General features: G+C 35.2%; 1 pseudogene; it reads right to left on the bottom strand.

Moving 5' to 3' along the window:
• Positions 1 to 2472: 2472 nt before the first annotated feature.
• Positions 2473 to 6568, bottom strand: LOC131153783 (pyrroline-5-carboxylate reductase-like; annotated as a pseudogene).
• Positions 6569 to 7967: the final 1399 nt, after the last annotated feature.

A 7967-nucleotide genomic window follows, 5' to 3' on the forward strand; every position in this document is an offset into this window, starting at 1 on the left:
ATGCATATTTATTGCATTTATATGTTAGCAACACACAAAATAAAATTCATCACCATCCAAAGTACAACAAAGAGAGGAAAAGGGGAGAAAAAAAAAAAAGAGGAAAAGAAGAATATGTACAAAAACAACAAAAATAAAATCAAAATGAATAAATAGGAGTGAAATTTTAATCTTCAATTTGCTAAAATATGTTTCACAAAAAGAAGGCTAAGTCAAATATTGGGAAAAGGTTTTTACTCTAATCCTAACACTCAATCAAATACTGTTGTATTTGAACCTTCATATTAGCCTTTGCAAAGCTACTTTCGTTATAAATTTAGTGTTATGCACTACAAGGACGTAATATATTAATGTATATTGGGCCTCCTACCATGACCCATTTGTTAAAAATACCTAATAATGCAAGTTGTTGTGAAACGTGTGACAATTATGATGAATAGTACGAAAAAATAAAGAGATAAATAAAGTAATAAAAATATATGGATTTAACATGGTTCGCTAATATACCTACATCCATAGAAGTGAGTGGCGATTGAATTTCACTATTATAGAAAGTAGGGTTACATCATATGTATTTAACTAATTATACTAATCCTAACCGTATAGAGGTATTAGAAAAATACCTCAAATACTCATGTACCGTACTCTGGGGGTGTTGCCCCCGCACTCCCAACCAATTAATAATTTCATCCAACAAAACAATAAATTATAAGACCAAAAGGCAGATGCCGTCGTTCCACTTGCTTCACTCCACTCCACTTTCGACATCAGCCTGTTTTCTCTATACCCGTGTTCCAGTCAATACGAGCCATTTATTACAACAAAAGTCATTGTTTTTGCAATAGCCAGAGGCTGAATTATCAAGATGAATAGGTGGTTAGAAGTATAATAAGCTACAATAATATATATATATATATATATAGTTGAACTACTACTGGCAAAAAGAACCTCTAAGGTATTTTCTTTTCCCTCATTGAACTATCTCTACTTATTGTAGAGATGATTTCAACAACTACCTTAGATGCATCATCATATACACCAACGCTAATACGAAGGGTTGATTTTAACAAGCACTAAGGATAGGTGTAGTTCATATTTCTTGAAGTTGAAGTAGAACGTAAAAAATTTATTTGCTTTTAATGTTGGGACAAATACAAGTGGTTTTTGCCTATTTATTCATAATTATCTATGCCACTAACGTTATGAATTACCGTAAAAACTATTATGTTGGAATTAGTTTTATCGACACATTCTATAGGACCTCGACATAGACAAATAGTGACCCCAATTATTAAATAGTGATAAGTGATATAAGATGAAGAGCAATGGTAACGGTGACAAATGAGGTTAATAAAGTTCAAAGATCACCACTAACTATTTATTTACTTAGGTGTGATTATATTACCTAATTACTGCTTATTAATTGGTCTCTAAGTCAAATTTACTTTAAGGAAACCAATAGTCAAGATCCGCATTACCAGAATCGAGTTTAAAAGTACATTTATACGAGAGGAATGTGCTAGCACCTCTCACACATATGTTCATTGAAGGATACTTAATTAGCTTAAGATTGCTTTCAAATTCAACTAGTCAAAACTTTTTGTTTTTCATTTTATCCAAGAATAAGCAAAATTCATTAATTAACATACAACAACAATAACAACAACAACAAGCCTTAAATCTCACTAAATGAGGTCGACTACATAAATCTTAGTCCGTCAATTCACTCGATTCAGAGTATTTTCTTCTATTAGATTAAAGATACTTAAAATCTTTTTTCACTATCACATCCCAAGTTATTTTAAGCCTACCTCTACATCTTTTCATGTCAAAAAAACATAACTCACTCACTCCCCACAGATGCACTAGACCTGCATTTCAAATGCTCAAACTATTTAAGTCGTCACTCTTTTATCTTGTTTTCGATCGGTATTATGCCTAAATTATTGCGTGTATGTCACTACAACAAGAATAACTTTTAGTGACAATTATTTAATGGTAATTGATCAATTGCTGCTAAATGTTAATCTCATATTATGCCGAGGCAAAGACAAGTGCCACAAATAAAAACTTCTTAACAGCGATTATATAACTAATTGCCGCAGTAAATCACTATTAATTCGTTTATACATTTTCAAGGTTCTAGCGTGCTCGGCCAGCCGAATCGCCTTTTCCCTCTCAAGAAAAAAAAAAACAAAACATACCTGCGCGCTCGGCCAGCCAAATCCTGCAGAAGCCCTAATCTGCCCAACAAGCCCAAAAAATCCCTTTCCCTCTTCTATTGCGTAGAAGCCAAATCTGCCCAAGAAGCCCGAAAATCCCCTTTCCCACTCCTATTGCGCCCAACCAAATCTTCTTGCACAAATGAAGCCTTGTGCCCTGCTGTTTGTGAGCTGAATCCGTCGCTGTGAAGCCCAGAAGCCCGAAAATCCTGCTGCACGAGGAGCCTTATGCTCTCGCCTCCAAAACAGTCTAAGAAGCAAGACCCAATGCAAGTTCTCTTGGCAAGCCTGCTGCTACCCCTGCATCAGCCAAAGTTTCAAAAATATATTTGCTGGGTCACTGCCACTCAAGCCAGTGATAGCATCGAACAATGTCTCATTAGCTCTCCATATCTTGTCAATAGCTCCAAATAAACTAGATATTAGTTCTCCATCTTCTGTTGTTGCAGCTCCTCCCAAGCATGAGACTGAAGCTGCCTCTCCAATAGCAGAAGGCGTATTTGGCATTACCCTATCAAATAAGCTATGGCCAAACCATTCCTGCAAATCTTTCAATTTAATCCATGCAACAACTGACACTAAAGTTGCTTCTTTGAAAGTAGAGGCCTCAACTGCAAGACAACGCCCTTAACAACTTGATGAATTCCAGTCAAGAGTTAGAGGCTCTCACGGCCGCTCCTGTTGCTGCTCCAACGGTATGTTAGATTGAGGGATGCTGTTTAAGCTAGAAAAGATTTGTGTTGGAAATCTATCTGAATGATGCTGCTTTCATAGTGTGGATACATGTTTGGAAATAACAAAGCATCGCACAACAGTATTGAAATCCATAACCCCTCTCCCATATTCTCCCACTAGATTTAATTAACACTTGAGAACTTAGAATCTCTAGCAGCATTGAAATCCATAAGTCTAACTCCAGTTGCAGACTTCAATTTAGCGAAGGCAACAATATGTAAGAAGAAAGCTTCAATATAGCTTAAAAAGGTTCAATGCAGCTGGCTTTACCATGACAATTCCATTATTTAGTTCTGCTCATCATATAAAAAAGAGCTTCATGTTTGGCCAAACATATTTGTTTTTGTGTCTCACTTTCAAAAAACAAGCTTCTAGTAGAATTTCATTATCACAGGTTCCAATAGCTTTTTCAATCCAACTCTGCAAATCTGCAACGCATTTAGCCTGCTTCTTTAGGAAAGGAGCAATCAAAGAAAAGATTGCTCATATCCTTCAAACTAGCATTATAAAAAGAACATGACTAGAGACCAGAATATCCTGAGTTTAAAGCCATCTCAAGTATCGCAAGCTTGAGCACAGAACTGAAACCTCTTTAAGTGTAGCAAGATAGAGCAAAACAAAACAGCCTCCAACCTATCTTTAACCAACTAAACTGAATATATCTCATATTACCATCGCAAATTGCACCAGATAAAAATCTTAAATGCTCACATTAGATAACACTTAAAATGTTCAGCTATTAGAGATGTACCATGAAAATTTTGAAGTCTTTGTGTTGGCTCCATTGTCATACTTTCAGGATGCATGATCTGCCTCTAGCTCTTGTGCTTTTTGACTAGTCTTACTTGTGGGTGAGGTCTTAAATTTTTGACACCCTCAATCACCTAGCACAACATGCATGGTCTGCCTTTAGCCCTGGTGATTGGAACTTGGAAGTTGCATGTATTACAATGAGTTCTTCTGTTACATATGCTCTATTCATAGAGTATGCTTGGAATTCATGGGTCAAATGGTTATTTTCCTATCATCAAGAGTCCATATATGAAATGGAGAAGTGTGTATACAATTGCTTGGGTTATAGGCTTAAAAATATATGGATTACACAAAAAAACCTTAGGTGACGTTGCCAAAATTTTGGTAGCTCATGGTTAATAAAACTAGTTCAAATGCCATGAATTTACATTCATTTGAGTTGAAAATTTTCACTTCATTTATAAAAAAAAATTGATCATTATTTATTTAAAATTAAATGAATCATTACAAAACTTTGATGCCTTATTATGATTTTATTTTTTCAAGCCTTTGGCAAAGTGGATGATGGAATCAATCTAGACTATGGAAGCAAAGTGGATGATGGAATCAATCTAGACTATGGAATTTATAACAACTTATTTTTTATTTACTTCTATAACAAAAATCCTTTATGAATTAACTTTGAACTATATAAACTCTTTTTAGACTATGGAATTAGCTTATGTATAACTTTTATTTATTGATAGAAATTTTGTATATTTAAAGCTTTCTTTGTCACTGACTTTAATGTTAGTTATATTATACGCTTTCATTAATTTTATATTTGTTTATCTTAACATATTTAAGAGATGAATGGGTATAAATAATGTTGTAAACAACATTAAATTTTTCGACAAATGTAACTTTTTGTTATCACAAGATGAAATAGTTCTCGTAATTTTTTTTTTATGGAGTAACTTTTTTTTTTTTTTTTTTTTTGCAAAAGGGTGATAATAATTAATTTCATGGATGTTTATAGTGACAAAAGCTTCCCTTGTAAAATTTGGTATTTTTGGCTGCAAGTACTAATTTTGTTGCAAAGTTGCTTGTATCATGAGAATTAGCAATGAATATAAGTTATTTGCTATGATTTATTCACAAGTAGCAACTTTCTTGGGATGATGATGACGGTGGCTATCTTGTCTAAATATGTTGTTTACCTTCCTACTTAAGAGTTATAAACTTGTAGTTTTGCATTTAGAGGAGGTTGCTTAGGGAACCATAAAAACTTTATAAAATTATAAGATTATGTTTAGGAGTATAAATAACTTTTTGCCTCAGTTTTAGATTTTTATAGCTTTTAACAAAGTTCAATGTATTATATTTTATTTAAAATCACACAAATTTAAATTAACTCTAAGAATAATATTAAGTAGGAGTTAAATGGTGTAAAATTCCAAAAAATGGGTGTAACATATGTCATATTTCAAATATTAGTAAAAAATTTTGCCTTCTTGATAGATATGACTTTGTCACATGACCTAGGGTCATAACATACAATTTGACACTATGAATTCACAAAGTAGCATACTTGGTTAAGCTAATATTACATAAACACAAATTTGTTGGTTAAGTTCTGTGTGTATAGTAATTGAAACAACATTTATAAGGCAACAATATTTACACGAGCAATACCTCATAACCTTTTCTCTTATTCAAAGACAAGGATTACAAACTTTAACATGTCGATGAATATTATCCACGAATTCCCCTATATCCTATGCAATTGACATGTTAAGTGCAAACACCCCAATTTTATCCGGAGCTCTCTTTTATTTTTTAATAGGTCTCTTTAATTGTTCCCTTATTTCCTGAAAAATGAAATAAACCTGTGGGGTCCTTTATAGCCACTTTGCAATATGAGATCAATTTTTATAACATTTTCGTTGCAGAATTTAAGGGTCCCTTTGGAAAACATTTTATTTCATTTATTTTAACTTGGACCCTTATTAAGCAGCATTTCAACTAGGCCCCTTTTACTGTCCTTCAATTGATTCCTGTCCCTTTAATCAAGTCCCATTTGACAATTTATTTGTATTTTTTCTTGGTAATTACTGCAATCAAGTATGGGAAAATTATTTTTTTATTTTATTTGATCAATTGTAAAAATATACTGGAATACATATACAGGGGAATACCTAGTACAATGGGGTATACATACGAGAAATACAAACATGGAGAATATATTCGGGAAAATCCTAACAAAAATACAAAATACAAGGGGGTCGAATAAGCAGCCTGCGCACGCCAGAATATCCAAGGCATCTTCGAAGGATGCCTGCATCCAAAAAGAAAAGGTAGATCAAGCAGTAAAGAAAATAAATTTGAGCAATCCAACAATTAATTAAATAAAATATTCAGAAGATTGGGATGTATCCTCCATATATTCTACTAGAGACTCAACCAGAAGGAGAGAATCGGCCCAAATCATAGGAAGGGAGGGATTAGTTGCTGTAGGAAAGAAAGTGCAGTTAGAGTTTTGTTTAAAAGGAAAATAATGAAAAGAAAGGGACTGAAGGCTACCTAAATTGGCTGAGGACCCAACCCTATAAATTGGGGGCCTCGCAGAAGGAGGACATGAATTCAGAGAGAAACATACAGAAAAACATTGTGTGTGTGTGTGTGTGTGTGTGAGAGAGAGAGAGAGAGAGAGAGAGAGAGAGAGAGAGAGAGAGAGAGAGAGGCAAAACCCTAGGGAAACTAAAAGGTGGAGCTCTTACCCTACTTAGACAGCATATCCCAGTACTCCTTGCACCCGAAGGCGAAGCCCAATGCCCCTTGCTACCCTAAAGGCATCCTTGCCTACCCAAGGAAGCCATCAACCCAGAAGAGTAACCAAGAGAGAAGCAAAAGGCCAAATAGTAAAGAATTCCGGTATAAAAAGACCCGAAGGAGTAGAAGACCTCAAGTATACATCTATTAGCCTATCCTTCCATAAACCGTTGTATGTCATAGGTACCCCTAGTCTAACGAAGGATTCCCCTCCCCTATGCGTGCATGCATGCAGGTCTCCCATGTCAAAGATCGAGAGAGTCCCCACTATTTCACTCTCCTATGAAACCCACCATTGAAAATCAAACCCCAAATCCTAAGAACCTAGAAAGCCTTGCGAAGCCCAACTCTACGACTCAAGTAATGAATAGAAGCCCAACCCTTTCTAAAAATAAACCATCCAAGATTCGTTTAAAACCAAAAGCCCCCCATAACAAAAAGGCCTATTTAAACCGACCCATGTTTTAAAATTAAGACCCAACCCAAGTTTAAAGCCTAGAAGCCCCGAGCCTTTTAAAATAAACTAGCCTGGATTCATTTAAAACTAGAAGCCCACCAAAACAATGAAACCCTGAACCAAGCCTATTGACTTTTTGAGTCCGATCCTTGTTTTGATGATGACAAAGCACATGTTTCTTATGTATATACTTAGTGACTGAATATGTTATAATTCAATATACACATAAGGAGACTGACAATGGAAGCCTTGAAGGGTGTAAACACTATACACTTAGGTGCATTCCAGGTTGTCAGAAGAGCAAAGAAGAAGACATATTTGTTTTAATTTTTATATTTTGGTTTGTAATAACTACATACATCTTGCATGATATGACTTAATGCTCAGATAGGGCCATAGATTGACCATAGGGAACCAAACTTGACTTTGGTCGACCGAACGTCGGAGTTTTGGGCTATTTTAAAAAGCCTAGGCCTTAGTAAGACCCTAGGTCACTGCATATAACTTTAAACTCATAAAGGACCTAAAATGTTAAGTTTGAAAGGGATTTGGGCGACCGAACCAGGCAAGTTAAAAATGCCTCGGTTAACCAAATTGTTGACTGGTCAAAAGTTTGACTTGGTTCGGGTGACCAAATCAAAATGAGTTGAACTTTCTCGGTCGATTGAACCCTAACCGTAACTTTTTCCACCTTCCTCGAGTGCCCAAACTTCACGTTCAAATTCACCTTGGGCGACCGAATGTTGAAGTTCGGTAGACCGAACTTTTGATCAAGCGACCAAATCTCGAATATGTTGGAAAATTGCCTTGTTTAGCCACCCGAACCTGTCTTTGGGCACCTGAACATGGAAAAGTTACTTTTTCTCATGTGTCTGTTTGGGCGACCGAACCTATCGCTTGGTCGAACGAAACTCTCGGGTTGGCCAAATTTTACTGCAAGTAATTAAGGGTAATTGAGGTTAAAAATTGATTGAACATTTTTAATAATA

This window comes from Malania oleifera, chromosome 4, assembly GCF_029873635.1.
Source record: "Malania oleifera isolate guangnan ecotype guangnan chromosome 4, ASM2987363v1, whole genome shotgun sequence".
Taxonomy (NCBI): domain Eukaryota; kingdom Viridiplantae; phylum Streptophyta; class Magnoliopsida; order Santalales; family Ximeniaceae; genus Malania; species Malania oleifera.